The sequence below is a fragment of the Sminthopsis crassicaudata genome, chromosome X (assembly GCF_048593235.1).
Source record: "Sminthopsis crassicaudata isolate SCR6 chromosome X, ASM4859323v1, whole genome shotgun sequence".
Lineage (NCBI taxonomy): Eukaryota > Metazoa > Chordata > Mammalia > Dasyuromorphia > Dasyuridae > Sminthopsis > Sminthopsis crassicaudata.
The window spans coordinates 83989328-84009589 of NC_133623.1; the positions used below are offsets into that span (position 1 = coordinate 83989328).

The 20262-nt window shown below is 45.1% G+C and overlaps 1 protein-coding gene and 1 long non-coding RNA gene across 2 annotated transcripts in view; both read right to left on the reverse strand.

The window, feature by feature from the left end:
* Window positions 1–20262, reverse strand: part of LOC141549151 (transcriptional regulator ATRX-like) — a 463311-nt gene that overhangs the window by 287252 nt on the left and 155797 nt on the right. The gene's annotated exons all lie outside the window — the stretch shown is intronic.
* LOC141549158 (uncharacterized) lies at window positions 10903–18416 on the reverse strand. Its single transcript, XR_012484256.1, has 2 exons — window positions 16324–18416; window positions 10903–15243 (listed from the first exon to the last, which is right to left on the reverse strand). It is a non-coding gene; the product is annotated as an uncharacterized LOC141549158 (long non-coding RNA).

The window sequence follows — 20262 nt, forward strand, 5'->3', positions numbered from 1 at the left end:
AGAGAGGACTCTCAGAGAAAGAAGAAAGACTCTGAATTGCATCAGGCTTGACGGGGCTCTCTGCAGGAAGGGAAGTCACTTCTAAGGACAAGAGTTAACAGCAACTGCCTGGAGACAACGGTTCACTACAGGAAGAAGAATCTGTCTTAAAGATTTGAGTAGACACAGCAGATCTCTTCCCAGAGAGCGATCCGGCAGCTTCTGGAGACGACAGCACGCAACAGTTGGCGCCCAACGTGGGGCCAGGACATTTGCTTATCCTGACAAGAAGAGCTAGACCAGACCTTCGCAATTTGGCGCCCGAACAGGGACAGACACAGTCCTGATTCCAGTGGAAAAGCCTCCCATCCAGATCTCAGTCTCTCTGACCCAGAACCGTGAGTAACAAGGAAACTTTGTTAAAGATTAAGTGAGTGTGTTAATAGATAAATAAGGAACTTGTTAAGGGCTAAACCAGCAATCTCTTATAGTGAAATGGGGCAAACACCTTCTGTTCAAGGAAAATGTTTAGAGAGCATCATCAAGGTTATGAAAAGCCAAGGCTTGATTATAATTTTAGAGGAGATTACTGAACTTTTAAGAACTGTGAAGGTCATATGTCCTTCTTTTTCTCTGGAAGAAGAATTGGATCCAGATGAGTGGAAATTAGTAGGAGAGCAATTAAGTGAACAGTACAATTACCTTTGTGACATTTTACCCTTTGGTTCCAGATCAAACTCAGTTTCCAAAGATACAATTCATACCTACAATTTAATCCAAATGGCTTTTAAAAATGTTATTCTAAAGGAAGAGATGAAGGAGCAAAATGGGGAGGTGTCAACTAAACTAGGTGAAAAGGATGAAACAGATAACAATGAAGTTAAGTACAATTCTGAGCAACAGCAACAGGAGCACCTCCCATCTCCTCCCTCAATTAACCCTTCATGGGTGGAGCAAGAAGGAGGAGAGGAAGAGGCAGAAACACAAACAGAATTGCCTGTGAAGCAGCCTAAGCCTATGACAAGATTAGAAAAAGCATTGGTTAAAGCTAAAAAAGAAGGACAGGATATAAGTGATTTTATACATGCATATCCTGTGATTGAAAATATTGATTCTGTAGGTCATAAAATGAGAAGATATGCACCTTTAGATTTGAATAAAATTAAGGATTTGAAAAAAGGTTGTACCCTTTATGGGACTACATCAGCTTATGTCAAAATGTTACTAGATGGTTTGTCTTATGAAGTCCTAACCCCGAATGATTGGAAATCCATAGCAAGGATATGCCTGGAACCTGGAGAAAATTTATTATGGCTTGCGGAATTTCATGAATTATGTAAAATTCAAGTCAGATGCAATTTGGAAATAGGAGTTAACACACAATTCACTTTTGAGCACTTGGCTGGTGAAGGTTGGTATGGAGAGAATTCGGAACAGATTAATTATACCATGACAATATATGAACAAATTGCTAAGGCTGCAATAAAAGCTTGGGGTGTCCTTTCTGGACAGAAAGATCGTGGAGAGGCTTTCACTAAAATACAGCAAGGTCCCAATGAACCTTTTGCAGATTTTGTGGGACGTTTGCAAACTGCTGTCAAAAGAACTATTGGAGAAAATTCAGCTACAGAAATAATGACCAGACATCTGGCTAAGGAAAATGCCAATGAGATTTGCAAAAGAATTATATGGGGATTAGACAAAGATGCTCCTTTAGAGGAGATCATAAGACGTTGTGCTACAGTGGGAACAAATGCTTTTTACACCCGGACAATGATGGACGTGGAAAGACAGGGTCCCTCCTGGCAAGGGATTTCTAGAGATACTCGGCGATGTTTTCAATGTGGAAAAATTGGGCATCTAAGAGCTCAGTGTAGGTATGGAGATACAGTGAGAAGACAGGGTGAAAGAAGACCTAAAACCCCTTGTCCAAAATGCAACAGAAGACTCCATTGGGCATCAGAGTGTAGAATAATTCAGGGAAAATGGGATGAGGGGCCCAGGTCCAGGGCCCCAGGCAAAAAAGATGGCAGCTGATGTTACACCCAAAGAACCTTCAGAAGGCCAGGACTCTGATTTAATCAACCAGCAGAAAAGCAATCACATGGCAGAAAGGGATTACCCAATCAGTGAGCCAAAAGGCAATCAGATTGCAAGAATGGATTACACTTGGGGAGAATACAGACCTTTTAAACCAACAGGGCTGTGTCCAATGCAAACAATTCTGATGTAATTGCCAGATGATGAGAAGAGATTTAGAAAGTGGTAAATAGAAGGTAATTAGATAGGTTAAATGCCTGGGGGAGAGGGTTTGCTTGTATTTCTTCAGCAGGAGAAGGAATCAGATGGGTGCCAATGAGTCATATTCGCCTTGTCCATCAGAGAGAGACAGAAAAAGAGAAAAACCTCAAAATAAAGGAGAAGATCTAAGAAACATCTGACACTGAAAGAGCATGGATAATAAGAAGACTGTTAAAGAACTTTAAAAACCAGCAGGAATCATTGGACTTCCTCACACAAGATGAGACTAATGGACAATGGACTTATGGACATTTATAAATTTTCAATTTATGATTATGATTATGTTATATACTTCTAGCATGTGTTATGTTACTATGTTACTATGTGCTTATGTAATTTATGTAATTATGTGTAATACTTCCCATATTGATGGATTTATGTTTCAAGGTCATTTATGTAATTATCTGTAATACTTCCCATATTGATGGATTTATGTTTCAAGGTCATGACTGTCCTATGTTCTAAATCAAAAGAAAGGGGGAGATGTTAGGATTACTAAGTGAGAACTGAGGTTGTCTGGACAGTGACAAGGTGAGAATTCAGGTTTTCTGGACAATTACAAGGTGAGAACTCAGGTTGACTTGATAGAGGGGGCAAGCTCATTGGCTGAGGTGGTTCTTCCCAGAAGCCCTTGCATTATCCCATGCCCATTCTCTGGGAGAATAAAAGAGAGGACTCTCAGAGAAAGAAGAAAGACTCTGAATTGCATCAGGCTTGACGGGGCTCTCTGCAGGAAGGGAAGTCACTTCTAAGGACAAGAGTTAACAGCAACTGCCTGGAGACAACGGTTCACTACAGGAAGAAGAATCTGTCTTAAAGATTTGAGTAGACACAGCAGATCTCTTCCCAGAGAGCGATCCGGCAGCTTCTGGAGACGACAGCACGCAACACAGGTGGGAGGAGCAGCCTCCACAGGTGGGAGGAGCAGCCTCCACAGGTGGGAGGAGCAGCATCCTCAGGTGGGAGGAGCAGCCTCCACAGGTGGGAGGAGCAGCCTCCACAGGTGGGAGGAGCAGCCTCCACAGGTGGGAGGAACAGCCTCCACAGGTGGGAGGAGCAGCATCCTCAGGTGGGAGGAGCAGCCTCCACAGGTGGGAGGAGCAGCCTCCACAGGTGGGAGGACCCTTCCAGAGGCTGAGGGGCTGATAGATGTCTGTCCTGTAGGTCCCTCTGAAATCCAATTAAGACTTGTCTGGAAGACACAAATCTTATTAAAAGGCAAGGACTAAATCAAAAGCAGAATAATAATTAGGAAAGGGTCACTAGAGAGGACAGCAGATTCCCCAGGAGCTTGTCCCCAAACCCTGTCAATGTAGCTGCTGATGAAGGTCAAGCGTCCACCTGACCTCCCTGGGGACGGGTCAGCCCATCGCTCAGGTGGATGGAGGGTGTGGATGCAAACACAGCAGGAACTATTGGCCAGAGCACAGAGACCCCCTTTAGAAGCAGAGAGGCAGTCTGAAGTGAGGCAGTTGCCAAGGTGAGGAGGGACATTTGGAAATCTTGGAGGGGCTGGGCGTTGTTCTGGGTGGCTTCCTGGAAGATCTTGTTAACATTACCAATGGCCTCATCACGTTCCAAATAACCAAGGAATGGGACCGAGATGGTTCTCTCTTTTCCCTAAAAGCCATGAAAAACAGCCACAGTGGAGTGTGGGGGAGATAGGGGTGAGGTGGGGGGAGATTGATTAGGAAGGGCTGGCAGGTGGGCGTCGAGGGAGCCTCCAAGTACAAACAGCCAGGAGAAGATCAATACAAAAGGACCTGCAGCATGGGTAGAAGGAACAGGGAGATGCTGGGGTGGGAGTGGTCTCACCCACTGAAGACACAAACCACTCCTTCTGGGAGCCGCATGTGCTCCTCTTTCACCACAGCATCAGACATGGCGAGGCTCGCCAAATCCGTGGCAACAGTGAAACAAGGAGAAGCATCCCCACAGCCGGCAGGGAAGAGGTGTCTGGAGGGTGAGGGGTCACCTGTGGGAAACGTCCTCTGGGAAAACTGCCCTCAAACTCTCTTCTCTTCTTCCAACCCACCAGAAACATTTCCCAAGTAGTTTCAATAATCAAGAGAGTAACAGCCAGGCCTTCCAAATACCAATCCCCAATTCTTCTTACATCAGTTTCAAACATTTAAGGACCTTGTTTCCTAGAAATCACACACACACACACACACACACACACACACACACTCACACACACACACACACACACACACACACACACACTCACACACACACACACACTCACACACTCACACACACACACTCACACTCACACACACACTCACACACACACACTCACATACACTCACACACACACACACTCACACACACACACACACACACACTCTCACACACACATATACACACACTCACACACACACACTCACACACACACACACACACTCACATACACTCACACACACACACACTCACACACACACACACACATATACACACACACATATACACACACACACACACTCACACACACACACACACACACACTCACTCACTCACACACACATATACACACACACACACTCACACACACACACACACTCACACACACACACACACACACACTCACACTCACACCCAGTGTCAGAGATACCACTGACCCACACTTGAGTTTGTAAGACTCAAAGTTCTAGCTAAACGTTCCCGTCAAACCTTTTGGCTATTTCCAAATTCTCTCGGAAGTTTGCCCTTTTTGGGAGCCAGGGAAGGCTGAACTGGCAGGTCCCCCTTAGGAAGGAGGCCCTCCCTCAGGAACGTTCACTGATAGGGCTCCCAGCAGTTCCCTTCTCTTTCCATCCACCCGCCCCTGCAGCAGGGAGGGATGGGCAGAGGGGGCGAAAGGAGGAGACTCTTTTCCTCTCTGTGCTCTCCCCCTATGCCTTGGGAGTGAAGGTTGGGGATCCCACAATTACCAACCAGGTGACCTGAAATCCAAATTTCCTCCTTCATCTCCACACTGGCAATAGATGTGAGCTACCTCTAAAGTCCTCTCAAGTCCTAGCCAGCAGGAAGCAGTTACAGGCCGTCAAATGGGTGAGGTTCATACAGCATTTGCCCCGCCAAGTCCTTTTACAGACATGGGACCCTGCCAACAACCCTGGAAGGTGAGTGCAATGAAATCCCCCACAGAACACACTGGCTACAGTTCTTGTGGGCACCCTGGGCTAGGGTTCTAGCTGCTCCCAAGCCTGTGAACAGAGGACAAAAGGCTTGACTGCCTCTTAATACATTTCTGCCACTTAAACAGAAAGCGGGCTCACCAAGGGCAGAGGCTGCCGCTCCTCCCCCTCCCCCTGACGCTCTGGGCACTGCCCCTGCCTCCTGGACTCTCCTCGGGGAGCACCTAGATAGAACCTGCAGAGGGCTGGGGTGAGGGGGGCCAGGATCCCCTTCGGGTGGTACTCCCAATGTCAGGCCTCAGACGATGCTGGCCTTGGGGCCTGACCCTCCCCCCCCATCTGCAGCTGCTGGGGTTGGGAGATGCTGGGGCAGGGTTTCCAGGGCCCCCTTGCAGTTGCTGCCTCCCCTTTTCTGCCAGATGAGGCAGAATTCAAGTTTTCAATTCTCCAGCTTTCTCTTTTCTTACTCTGATCTGAGATGACCAGGACATAGAGGGGCCTTGACTATGACGATCTTAATCTGTCAACTGCTTTTAAACCTTTTTCAACTTTTATAAGATTTCATCCTTATTTTAGCTTAATAGAAATTCTACAGGCTGGTATCTCAGAAACTACCAAAATGTTTCAGGACGGGAACTCCCCCATGGTCTCAGGAGCTCTTACCTGCAATCTTAACATCCCTCATTGCCAATCTCCTTAATGACCGATAGCAAAAGCTCCAGAATCTGCTTAGGTGGCTTTTTGTTTGTTTGTTTGTTTTTTAGCAGTTCCACAACTTTAGTTATCTAGCTTTTCATCTGTAGCCCCAACTTCATCAGTGCTGGGATCACAGAAGATTGTGGAGGTTTGTTTTGTTTGTTAATCTAATATGGGAGATTGTGATGCAATTAGATCTTTCCCAATGTTCTTTCTAACTAAACCCAGGGGACAAAATGGATTTAAAAGCAACTTCTTAGAAACAAAAAAAATGTAGAAATTTATTCCAAAACTGGTTAAATGGTTAAATAAACAAAGACTGGGTCCTACCAAATGCATCCTATCATATAAATATTGCCTTAATACCTAACATGGGCAGAGTCCATACAGAAACAAAAGTAGAGACCAAATTCTATAATGAACATTGGTGCAAAAATTTTAAACCACCAAAATACAAAACCTATTCCTATGCAAAACCCAAGAAACACTAGCATAAATGGGGCAATCCTAAAACCAGGAAGTAGAATTTGTCTAAAATAAAGAACTAGTGTTATACCTAATGCAGACAAGAGAGATGAGTTTGCAATAAAAACAGAAGTAAAGAGAGGATATGAAAAGGATAATCTCTGAACCAGTTAATAGTGGTAACATGGATTTACTTTAATATCACATTTGAAGTTTCCTTTCCTTTTGAAGACCTAAGCTAGCATAAATATCCTTGAAGCCTTATTTTCCAATTAGATTTACTGAATGAATCTTTTAATAAGATTTAATAGTAGATAAGGTAGAATGAGCCTAAATATATCTTAAAAGAAACGAAGTAAAATAACCATCTTTTAGTAAGTTACTCCTTTTTCAGTGAGCTAGACCGATCCAGAGCAAAAATCCGTAAAGAAACACTGAAGGAGACCTTTCAAAAAAGTTCTCAGAATGGTAAAGTTCTAAGCCAAGGAAGTATTGAATTGAACAATTAACTCACCCTAAAATCTCCTCATTCCACCCCTGACCTGCCCAGCAGCTGACTACTGTCAGTCTCCCTAGACCTCTGTAAAACTGAGGAATCTGCATCAGGAAGAGTTCCTTTTTTCTGTTATAAAATGAGCTCTGTGACCTTCCAATTTATCATACACCACTGAGGTTTTGGCTGACCTTATTTAATGGTGATTTGATCTTGGTATTTAAATAATTTTTGACAAGAATCAAATATTTTCTTTTGGAGACATAACAGATATTCACGCTCATCACTACTATTCAATACCGTACCAGAAGTGTTTGCAATAGCAGTAACTCAAAAGCAAAGAAATGGAAATTATAAACAGCAAAGAGGCAAACAATGAATAAAACAATGTCTTTTTACAGATGATATGATTGTTTACTTAGAGAACTCGACAGAATCAATTAAAACTTAAATGAAGTTTTTACTAACATCAGCAAGACAGGAGAGAGTAAATAAACTCAAACAAGTTATCAGTATCATATAAATTATCAATAAAATCCAGGAGAAAGATAAATTCCTTTGAAATTACGTATAGTATGAAGTAACTAGAAGTCAACCTGCCAAAACACAGATAGCAACTCAGTGAACACAGGTCACTTTTTACACAAATAAAAGCAGCTCTAGTTAAGTGGAGAAATATCAATTACTCATCGCCAGGCCAAAAATAATAATGCTGCCTATGTTAATTAGTGAACACAATGAAATACGAATCAAAATACCACTGAATTTCTTGAGAACATTAAAAAAGGATAACAAAATTCGTCTGGACAAACAAAAATTAAGACTATCAAGGAAATGAATGGGAAAATTGGGAAGGAAAGGACCTAGCAGTGCCAGATCATAAAACTACACTAGCAAGCCCGTATGATTAAAAATGTATTATTGAGTAAGAAACAGAAAGACTGACCATAGGAACAGATTGGGTATACAGCATGCAGGAGCAAAAGAGCACATCATCCATTTCTTTGACAAAGCTAATAATCCCAGCTTGGGAAAATTCACAATTCAATAAAAGCCACTGGGAAAACTGACAAGTAGTCTAACAGAATCTGAGGTTGGAAAAAGGTTTCACAGGAAACACAAAAGTGAAGTTGAAAATGGGTATATTCCCTGAATGTATGGGCTAACATCATAAACAGAGAAGCCCAGAAGATGGGAAAGAAATCATGACCAAGCAAACGACAGACACGTTCAAAAGAAGCTAAATGGACACTCTGGCTGACATAAAATTAAAAAGCTTTTCCACAAACAAAATCAATGCAGCTAAGACTAAAAGGGAAGTGAGAAGTTGAGGGGAGAAAGCAGCATAGTCCTTAACTTTTTTCAATGAACCATTCTGCAGATATTTTACATAATGTGAATTTACCCACGGATGTGTAAAAAGCCAGAAGGGAGGCAGGAAGGAGACTGTGCCCCTGTGGAGCCAGCACATGGGCCAATGACACATAAAGTCTGGATGTACAGAATCAAGAGCAGGAGGAACACTTTCTTGCAGGGGCCAGCCCCAGGACAGCCTGGCTGGAACTGAAAGGAAGAACATGCCAGGAGGCACGGACATGGAATCCTGTGGCATGGGACAGACGTGGTGCTCCAATGATGGACAAAACATCCAAATGCAGGGGCCAGACTCTCAGGTGGGCGGGTGCATTGAACGCAAGTTGTCCTGCATCAGTACTGGAGGTCTTAAGGCAAGCCCGGATCCATCAGTGGTGGTGGCTGTCTCTCTGCAGATCTATTCTTCTGCTTTCTGCTGGAGAGGGTTTTTAAAGGTTTGGGGGGGCCACAGAGTACCGAATTGAAGGGGAGGAGCAGACCAAGATCCCAGTATGGTTTGGGAGAATTCCTTGCATAAAATCCAATTTGCATAATGTGAATTAAAATGAAGCAACATCTGTCTGTAGTCCATTCTGCTCCTATTTAGTTTTCTATAGAACTCTTTTAAATGTATGATTTCTAAGTCATCTAAGTTTTATTATTCTCCTTGACTTCTTTTTTATGTATTTCATGGTTGTATTAGGCTAGGTCACACAGGAAAAGTTGAGGTGCCCTGCCATTATAGTTTTATTATCTATTTCTTCCTGTAATGCTTATAACTTTTTCTTTAAAATTTTGAATCCTAGGCCCTTGTGCACATATCTCTTTTCTGACACCAGTGACTGAGGTTCCCCTAAACAAGAATTAGCCAGCATGCCAATTTACCCTTTCAGTGAGGCCAAATTTTACTCTGCATTTTTTCTGACATCATCATTGCTTCCCTTATGTTTTATCCTTCATATGAGATATAACAGTTTCTGCTTCAGCCCTCTAATTTCACTCTGGTTCTCTCTTTCTTTCCAATGTTTCTTTTCAAAATACAAAAAAGAAGAAACAAGCATAGTCTGGAAGTTCTGGTTTCTAATTCATTTTACTGCCCACTTGCATTTAGCAGTGAGTTCATCCCATTAACACAGTCATGATGTATTTGCTTCTGTTTTTCCTTCTCTCTTTTTATCCCTTTTCCCCACTAGTTTCTATTTTATACATGACCACACCATATTTTATCTGCCCAAAGTTTGTCACCACTTTTTCCTTCTCCTCTCCCATTTCTCTACTTAGCTTTAGGGTAAAATATCTTTTTTTGACCCACAGAAGAAGTACATATAAATACAGATATAGATACTTCCCCACTTTGAACCAATTTAGATGGGAGGGAGGGTCAAGGATTGGTCACTCCCCTCATCATCATTTTCCACTCCAAGGCAAAACCTCTTCCCTGAATGCTTATTTTATGAGATCATTTCCTCCATTATTTCTCTCCCTTCTACCATCTGCCAGGGCATCCTTATTTCTCACCTATCTATTTAGCATCATCCCCATCCAGACCCTTCACTTCCAAAACCTCTTTCTAGTTTGAATGCTTCTACCTGCCTAGTAAAGATAAACCTCATAGGAGACAGGGTTATCGTCTTCCCTTCTAGAAGAGGACACAGGGTATCAGTAACGAGTCACTTGAGGGGTCTCTATCATATTTACCTTTGAATGTTGCTTTTGAGTCTTCAATGTGAGACTCACATTTTCTCCTCAGCTCTTGTCTTTTCATCAGGAATGCTTCAGCGGCCTCTACTGCATTCAATGTCCAATTTTTCTCTTGCTGTGCTTCCCCAGAGAGGAAGCCGTAGTGAGTGGAGTGTTCCCAGAACGAGTGTCTTCTGCCACAAAGATGTTGTCCGCTGAGTGATGTCCGTCTAGATGTGTTTCCATAGAGAGCAATCCCGAAGTAAGCGGTGTAAGACAGAAACTGGAAAGCCTCTGGGCAAAGGAACCGACCTTTATCAAGGGAAACAAGGTGAGGTCTCAGACCGTGCTGGACGGACCATAGAGCCCACCTTTGTTTCTCTCAAAGGTTGGTTTCTTTGTCCAGAAGTCCTTCCCAGTCTCTCTCTTACACCAGAATGTTGCCAGAGAGAGTGTCTTCTACCTCCATTGTCTTTGCCTCTGAGTTCTGAGAGTAGAGTAGGTGCGTATCTCCGAGAGGATTGTAATTGAACGATTCTAATAGTATTTATCTTCACCCATCAGCATTTCATCTACAGAGTATTCTGACATTAAATCCACAGTGTCTTTTCCTCAGAATCTTCAGAGATTAGATGTGCTTCCCCTGAGAGGGTAGTAATTATAATGTTTTCAGAAAGACTGTCTCCATCCACAAGTGTTTTTTGTGTTCTCAGTATTAGATGTGATAACATTGAAAGTAAATCTGTAATAACCAGACTGTTCCAGAAAGCCTAAGCCCTACCACAAGTCTTTTCCTCTCTGCAGTATAGAGTTGTGTTGATTTTTTTCATTCCTAAAACACAAAAGACCACTCGTCACATGGCATGACTCTCAGGAAGCAGAAGGAGAGGGAGGGAAACATGGCATACTGTGGTGTAAGAAACAGGAAACCGCATTGCATATTTTTACATGAGGGGAAGAATCTAAAGGTATTAATGAAAAAGTGGGGAGGAAGAACAAAAAGGGCTTTTCCTGCATTCTCATTCCTTCCAGCTCTGCAGCTTCAGCATCCGGGCTTGGCTTGAGACCTCCAGCACTACAAGGGGAGCCTTTGGCTGGCTCTGCCACTCAGCCTCACGTCTGGCACCTGCTTGTGTGCCTCCTGTCCATCCATGCTCAGGTGCCATATGTCTTTCCTCAGTCCACATGTTGCTTGTCCTCTCCTTTGTGGGGCGGTGGCTGGCTCCTCCTGCCTGCTCCCGTCCTTCTCTTGCTCCTCAGTACCCGGGTCCGTGTGTGCTTGGATCATCTCCCGGCCCCCTCCCTTCCCAGACGCACGACTCCCTTCCTGTCTCCCTTTCTCCCTTGAAGCCGAGTCCGGGGGTAAATTCACTTTACTCTAAAATTGCTCCACTAAATTTTTGCCCAACAGTCCACTTACAGAAAGAGGGAACTGTGTAGAGTTGGTATAAAAAATCGATGCCTCAGTGCAAAGCAGTTTGGCAGAATTTTGATAGAAGACCAATACCTCATAGCACATAGTAAATTAAACTGTAACAGAATACATGGTTTAGCTATGATAAATGAAAGGATAAACTGGGCCTATAAAATGATGAATCACTGTAATCACTAATAAGTACCTTAGCTGAAACCTCCACCTCATTAATGTATTCATTCACTCAGCCATGGATTGACTCCTCCAATGTGGCCGGCACATACAAAGCCAGACGGGCTAAGTGACGAGCCACAAGCCCACGGACAGCATGGTCGTAGGCTCTGGAGATGCAAACACTGTTACAGACACAGTCCCTAACAAGACAAGCTTGGGTTCTGCTAAGACAGAAAATGTGTAAATGTACATGAGAAGAAACACAAATGCAAAATGCAAGGCAGTCTGGGAGCAAGGCTTACAGCAGCTTTTCAATCAAGAAAGGCTACATGTCATGGTTGGGGCTTGAACGGTGTCTTAATTGCTAAGGATAGAGGGCCAGGTTCAAAGTCAGGAAGGCTCAAATCTTGCTTTAGACCCACGTCAGCGGCATGACCACGGTCACCCCGTCTGACCTCTTAGCGCCTCAGACTACTCTAAGAGCAGGGACGCCTTCACATGGGGAGTCACTCTTACTGAAGGGGCAGACAGAGCAAAGAATGTCCTTAAAGACTTGGTAAGGATCACACAAATTGTAAGTATGGGAGGCAGGATTTGAACTCAGTTGTTTCTGATTCTCACCAGTGGACACAGAGCAGCAGGTTGGCTTATGAAGCTGTAAGGTATCTTTTCAGGATCCCTAAAACTTATGAGGCTTTAAACTCACCTTCCCTGACTCCAAAAAGTCAAATCTCTCAGTCTGTCTCAATCTCTCTCTCTGTCTCTCTCTCTGTGTTTCTGTCTCCCTCTCTCTGTCTCTCTCTCTCTCTGTCTCTCTCAGAAGCGAACACACACACAGAAACATACATACATACATACACACACACACACACACACACACACACACACACACACACTCCTGGCTGACCTTTAATGTTCATTGCAACCAGATTTTACCTCCATTCACAGGTATAAAATTCAATCACTTGACAAATGTTGAGCATCTGTGGTGTTTCATCTTTGATGTTGGGTTTTTATGTCATGGGGTAGCTGGGGAAGGTCCCTCTGAAATGGCTCATGTTCCACATGGAGATTCTTGAATCAGCTGATTAATGGCCACACCTGGGAAGCCTAGAGGCCCAGATACAGCAGGGAAGTTGCCAGTCCTCAGGCTTCCAAGCAACAAGCCAGGGGCCAAGCCCCTTACTCTCGATTTAAGAAACTTGGGACAGTGCCCAGTATACCCCAAGAGCAGGGCTCAACTTTCAGTGTTACAACACGGTCTGGAAACCTGCACCAAAATAATTCCCTGAGTGTAGGAAGCTACTGTGCTGTCAGGGAAGATCAAACCACAACATCAGACGATCATAATGATGCCAGAACATCTACATGTGAAGCCTCAAATTGGTGTGTGTATGGATTGGTCTCAGTCCTTCTGAAAGGGCTCCAAAAGCATTTTTAAAATATGTAACGGGAGTAGAAGGAAAATGGGCAGGAGAAATGAGAGAGATTCACAAGAAAAGTTAACATTTTGTTAAAAGAAGCACCAAAAATCGGACATACATGTACCAAACGTCAATGAAGCAAACAACCTTAAAAAGTAGGATTTGCCAGAAGGCAAAGGAGGAACAAAATCCATTGAAGAAAACAACTCTTGAGGAAGAGTGTGGGAAGTAGGTCAGAACATTCAGAAACAAAAGAAAGTTGAACCTGTGAGCTAATGCAGACAAGTGACAAACGCATAAAACTTTCAGCAGAATAAGGGTTTCCTAGGCCAACCAGAGAAGTCCAGAAGAAAGACTCCCCTTTGGAGGAGTATCCCCTTAAAACATCCCCTGGAAGAAGCAGGGAGCCCTGGGTTCCAGGTGGCCTCAGGCCCAATCAAGGGGACTTTTACTTCCTAGGAGCACTTGGGATTGGAGGCCAGGGAGAATGATAAGGAAGTCCTGGAATATCTGCTGATAAGGAATGCCAGGCCCAGCTGTGCTGTTAGGAAAGAAGGAAAAAGCCCACACCCCGGGAGGGCAGAAGCAGAGGCACAGGGTAGCTGCTGGCTGTCTTACAGGAGGGTGGAGTTCTTGGGTTTTGACTTCCAAGTCAGAGAAGAAAACTGAAAGAAGATCCAGAGGCCGAAGCACCATCTCCCTCTCAGATCTAGGGGATGACACTATTAATTTCTTATTTAAAAAAAGAGCAACATGGCAGCCAGGGGACACAGTGGTTAGAGCACCAGCCCTAAAGTCAGGAGGACCTGAGTTCAAATGTGGCCTCAGACACTTAACATTGCCTAGCTCTGTGATCCTGGGTGAGTCACTTAACCCCAATTGCCTCAGGGGGGAAAATCAGGCAAAGGGGAAAGCATTCAACTACAGAAAGAGGAAACACTGGGATTTATCAATAGAGGGGGAGATGCTGAAGGGGAAAAGCTTTTCTTATCCCAAAGAGTTATGGTAAATGGCCACTGTCCAGAAAGAATTTGTAGAAGAACTCAGAGAAGACTTTAAAAATCAAATGAGAGAGGTTGAGGAAAAACTAAAAAAATAACAAGAATCCAACCAAATCCAGAGGCTTATGGAAAGAAAGTAAACCAAATTGAAGAGGAGATCCAGAGTTTTCAAGAAGAAAGTGACTCTTTCACAGTTAGAATTTGGCAAAGGGAAGTCAGTAAAGTTATGAGAGACCAAGAAATAATAAAACAAAATATTGTCATGATGTAGGAAATGAAGAAGTGATAGATTTTTAAAAATTGTAAAAAGATCTGCACTCATGAGGGATGATGTTATCTAGTTTCAGAGAAACAGAACAAACAAGCATAGTACAATCTTACATAGACGCATAAAAATGTACATGTATATATGAGCATGATTATACATGTCTGGGTACATGGATTTGTATACTTATACAAATGTGTCTATGTATCTAAGTACATGTATGCGTGTATTTATGTACAAATATATCAGCAGTAGCCATCTTGGGGGATGCAAAAAGTGCACAGCAGAGAACAAAAGTGAACCTAAGAAGAAGCAAACAATAGATGGACATTTCTGAATAAATGTGTACTATTAATTACATATGATTTTTTGAACTAGAAATCTATTATATCATATTTTAAATGCTCTCACATTGTTTTGTGCCTATGACAATGCTTTTCCACCCTTTGTCTTTCTTTTTCTATATTTAATTTGTTTAAATAAATGAATAAATATGTAAAAAATTTTTTTAAACATGGAGTAGTGTTTTAGGGGAATGATTTAGGTATAGAAGACACAGTATTAAATGTCTGTTTGAGAAATACAGAAATCCCATCTTTTTGGAAAATAAGTTGCTATGTACAAAAACTTCTGGGGAAAACTGACAAACAGTATTTCAGAAACTAGGTACAGTTCAATCCCTTACATCATGTGCCACTTGTTTGTCCAAAGGAATAGAAATTTGGTCCCATCGACCTCACAGCATGTCTTTGAGTCTGGAGGTAGATATTTTGGTCTCCTGGCCACTTATTTATTTTAGATTTTCAAAACAAACTGCGATATTGAACTCTTCTGTTCCCTCTAGTTCATTGATGATTTCTTGACACATAGCTTAGAAAAACGAGACTTTGATAAAGCCCATTGGAATTCAGCAGGAGCTACTTGACAAATCCTTGAACCCAAGTCACTCTGGCTTTCATTGAGTGTCCAATAGAAGATGCTAGCTTAAGCCTCACTTGGTCATTGTGTGGGTTTTGATGGCTCAGACAGAGTGTAAACCACAGCTGTTTCTTCTGACCAAAACACTGAGGTTCTTCCCTCCCCACATTATTATTTTTATTATTATTATCATTGAGTATGCAAAGTAGAGCATCTTTTGCCTCAATTCTTACCTAGCCTTAAATCACTAAATTACTGTTGCCTCGACCCAAGTGAGACATGGGAAAGGCCCTAGCTTAAACAGCCTAAGGTCTCCCCCTGCCTACGGGGCCATGGCCAGTCTGCCTGACCTAGGTCTTGCCTCTGCACTCAGCTGCCTCTGGAGTGAGGCTGGGGATCTTGCCCAGCTCTGCCTCCCCTAAATGCAATTCACTTGCAAGTCATGAGCTTCTAGATGCCATTGGTCCTCTTCCAGAAAGGAGCATGAAAACACAATGTAAAGAACAAGGTAAGACCAAAATGGGTACGTGATTTAGACATAAAGGCAGATACCGTAAGCAAATGAGGAGAGCATCCATTCTGGGATGTAATTTTGGAATCATGCAAAGGAAGTAACAAAAATATTCAAAGCCGTTAAAACAAATAATCCATTACATAACGAGAAGGCACCAATTAAACAGTCCCCATATACTGCAAAAAACTTATAACAGCACTTTTGGTGACATCTGTGACCTGGAACACAGTAGACGTTTTCAAGTGGGCATGGCCAGAGGAGGCACGGAAACGAATGTTGTGGGACATTACTATATTGTTATAAGGAATGGAGTGTGTTGAATACAGAGAAGCAGGGAAACATCTCTGTGAAATGATGCAAAGTGACCTAGGCAAAGCCAAGAAAACAAAAATTAAAAAAAATCAATACACACACATACCTGTAATTAAAATAAATTTAAATGGAAAGAATGACAAAGCAAAACTGGCAATGACCTGTAAGGAAATGCAAAAGACTGAAAAGGATACATGAGAAGACACCATCACCTGTCCTCTTTCTGGAGGTGAGAGATCCACAGGTGTTGCACACGTGCATACCTTTTCCCAAATGTGTGAAACAGCTGAGCTCACTTTTCTTCTCCTCCCTAAAACAAAAAATGGGATTTGTTGCCTGGCATGGCCCTCATGGGGAGAGGGCCGAATCCATGGGATACCCTGGTGATGAGGGAAACACTAAACATCAATAAGTATTTTTGTGAAAGAGCTCAGTATCTGCATGGAGGGAAGGAGGAAAGGAAGGGTTTAGGATTACTGCTTATCAGGGACAGATCTCAAACTTTACTAAAAATCAGAGACTTTGAATCCAAATGTTTGGTCTTGTCTGCTTTTCCTTGATGCAGTTGTCGGTTGCTTGGCAAAGCTATTGGAAGGGTTTGCCATTTCCTTCTGCAGTTCATTTGCCAAAGGAGCAAGTGAGGTAAACAGGGTTAAGTGACTTGCTGAGGGTACCACAGTTAGCAAGTAGCTAAGACCAGATTTCACCTCAGGAAGATGACTCCCTCTGACCTCATGCCCTGTAGAATTCCTAGGCACCCAGGAAATAATAGGAATTTCTTGAAGACGGCCACACTGCTCTTTGGGTAAGATCATGTGTGCAACCTACATCAGTAAATAAAATAAAATAACAGTGTCTAAGAAATGCAAAGCGAACAGGTGGTGGGACCGAGGAGGACACACTATTGCATTTTTAATAACGGGATAAGGAAAAAGCAGTTTGCCAGAAATGTGATACCTCCTGAACACCTCACGCCAACTGCCACCTTAAATTACAAACGGGTATATGAATCCTATGTAAAAGGGGAATCTAGGGCAAATTAGAGGAGCAAAGAGGAAGTTCCTGTTCACTTCTATGGATCGGGAAAGAGATTACGAGAGAACAAGGAACAGAGAAAATCACAGACAGTGACAGGTTCATTCTGCTTCTATAAAGTTGCCCAAAGTCCTAATGCCGAGAAAAGAGGAAGCAAAACACTTACCTGAGGAAAAGGACGTTTGTAGCAAAAATCTCTGAGGGGGGCTGCATATGCAAGATGGAGAAGAAACGCATTCCCACTTGCAGGATCAAGAATCCTTCTCCCCTAGGTCAAAAGGGAAGGGGAGAATATGTTCAGAGGAAGAAATCCAGGCTCTCACAGGCTTCTGACAAGAGGCTCCCAAAGCCCTCACCCAGGACAAGGCCGCATTGAAGCAATTCCCTTCTTTCAGCCGATAAATCGTTTAAATGGAAAGGCTGAGGGACCTCTTTGTTCCACGGCAAGCGCCACGGAAACCTCCCTCTCATCACAAGCCAGTCGGACCCAGCACAAAACAATGAATGCGGCCTGGAAGTAAAAGGCCCCCTACAAAAGAGAAAATACGGGGCGGGGGAGGGGAAGAGCGCTCCCACTTTCTCCTCCCTTTCCCCGGGGCTCTGGGAGGAGACCGGCCCCACCGCGGTGACGTCATAGGACCGGCCCTTCCCGCCCCCTCCTTCTGGGAAGTCTCCTGGGTCTGGAGATGAGGCTGTGCTGGGACCGCATCCCAAGAACGGGAAATTCTTCCCGAAATGTCAAGCGTCTTTATGCCAAACTGAGAGAGAAGCCCTTTTAAGAGAAAAGATGTTAAAGGCGAATATTCTATAAAGGGAGAGATCCTGAGGAATAAGATCACCCCTCCCTCTCTTTCTGAGGACTCCGTATTTTAGCTTGGATTTTAGCACGTTAAGCTCTGCCTGCGGCCGCAAACCTTTCCGTGCCCTTTGATCCCCGAGGTCAGACAGGACAAAAGGATGGAGTGGAAAGCCCCGATCCCCCGGGTTGTCCGAGTTCCGAGCCTCCGGCCAGGCCTGGGCCTGCAGGGACTGGGAACAAGAGGTGGAAGCGCCCATCGGAGACCGGAGAGAGGGAGGGTCCCCAGAGGGGGCTCGCGGCCGGCCTCCGCCGCCCCCCCCCCGGACCCGCAGCCTCCCAGACTGAGCCCGGAGCCGGCCCGAGGCACCCGGCAGGTGCAGGCACACGGGGGGGCACGCTCCCGCCCCCCCCACCTCCCCTCAGGGACACAGACGCGGCCACGCCCAGGATCTCAGCCACATTCACGTCCCCCCCCCCCCCCCCAGACAAAGGTGCGGATGCTCCCGGGCCTTGTAGCCGCCCTCCCCCACACCTACCGGGCAGGAAGGAAAGCCGGGCGCGGAGGAGGGGGCTTCAGGGAAGGGCTGGGATGGGAGAGGACAAAGGGAGGGGCTGCGGCGGGAGCAGGGAGGGGCCCCCTCACTCACTGCGGCTTAGGCGCTCAGGACCCTCGGCTCGGTCCGTCCGGAGGACGAGGGTAAGACGGGGGACGGAGGGGTCGCTGTGAGGCGGAGAGGCAGGGCCTGAGTGAGGGGCGCACAAACCCCCCGCCGCCCCGGCCCCGGCACATCCTCCCCTCCAGACAAAGGAGACTGGCATTGAACAGAGGGTGGGAAGGGGCGGCCCTGTGACGTCACCTGCGGGGGGCTAGGCTCCTCCCAGATCGGGGGGAGGGGGAGAGAGCGGGGTTCAGGAGAGGGGAGGGGGCGCTGGGACATTAGCCCGGAGCACTTGCGAGCCCCCCCCTTGTCATTCCTCTGGGCCCTCCTCACCCAGCCCCGCTAGGGGGCGGCCGCAGTGCCTCTCCCACCCGGAGGGCCCGGCGCTGACCAGGGTCCTGGGTCCCGGGCCGGGCTGCGGGGCTGGGAGCGGGGCGGCCGCTGAGCGCGGCTTGGGGAGGGGGGGGCGGCTCTTTTACCGAAACCGGTTGGGGGAGAACAGGAGGCGGAGGTCAAGGAGGGCGCCCGGGCTCCCCTGAAAGGAAGAGCACAAAAGCTCGGCAGCAGCTGCGAAGCCCAGGCCTTGGACGGGACTTGGATTCCTGAGAGCCCCCAGAGCAGAAACAGAACGGGGGGGGGGGGGGGGGGGAGGAGGGGACACAGGGCAGGGGGTCTGGGGGAAGGGCGGCATCGGCTCTTTTGTTCAGGCCTGAGGAGACAGGAGATCAGAACCGGTGCGAAGGGACAGAGGGCCACCCAGGTGCGCATGCGCATCTGTCCTCCTCTTTGTGCATCCTGGGCACTGAATTCTGTGTAACACAAACCTCCCAGAGCCTGGACAGGAGGAAGCCTCTTTGCGGCTCAGACTTCTCTGCCAGGTGACTTCATCCATTTCCTTCCCAAACCACCAGTCAGCTCTAGAATACTCAGTCAATAAAAATAAATAAAAATCTCCAACAAAATATCAAAATGCAAATGATGGCGGCACTGACATGTCTTCCAAGTTAATTAAGTAATCAAGGACCACTTTTGGTCACAAGGGTTCAGGGACCCTCAGGACCAGAACTGCCTCTGGTGAGGTAGCGGGGACCCTGAGCAGCTGCACTATCTGCAGTCTCAGAGATCAGGGCTTCTTCCTGGGAACAGCCAGCAGCCCAGAGCAGAAAAGCAGGGACCACATGTCTTCCTCAATCAATCCCCTGCAACCATGGACATGCAGAACTAGCTGGGAGAAGAGCAGTGTCAGAATGGCTGATGTGTTGGAGACTGCATTTCCCAAAGTGCTCCCATGTTGGAAACACAGACCAGCTTTAATATAAATATAAAGTCAAACGAATAAGCTGGGGAAATGAGCAATTAAAAATTGGCTAAAAAGTCCAGTGGGACCAAGGAAGAGCAAGACACAAACCAGTAGCAATCAGGATCTCAGATAAAACAAAAGCAAAAACTGATCTACTGCAAAGAGATAACAAGTAAACTATATTTTTGCTTAAAACTAGCATAAAAAAACAATGTAGTGGCCATACTAAACTAATATGCACCAAGTGGCAGAGTAGTCTTTTTATTATGCCTTTTCATTGATGGAACATATGCCTGGGTAATTTTTTACAACACTGTCCCTTGCACTGGCTTCTGTTCCG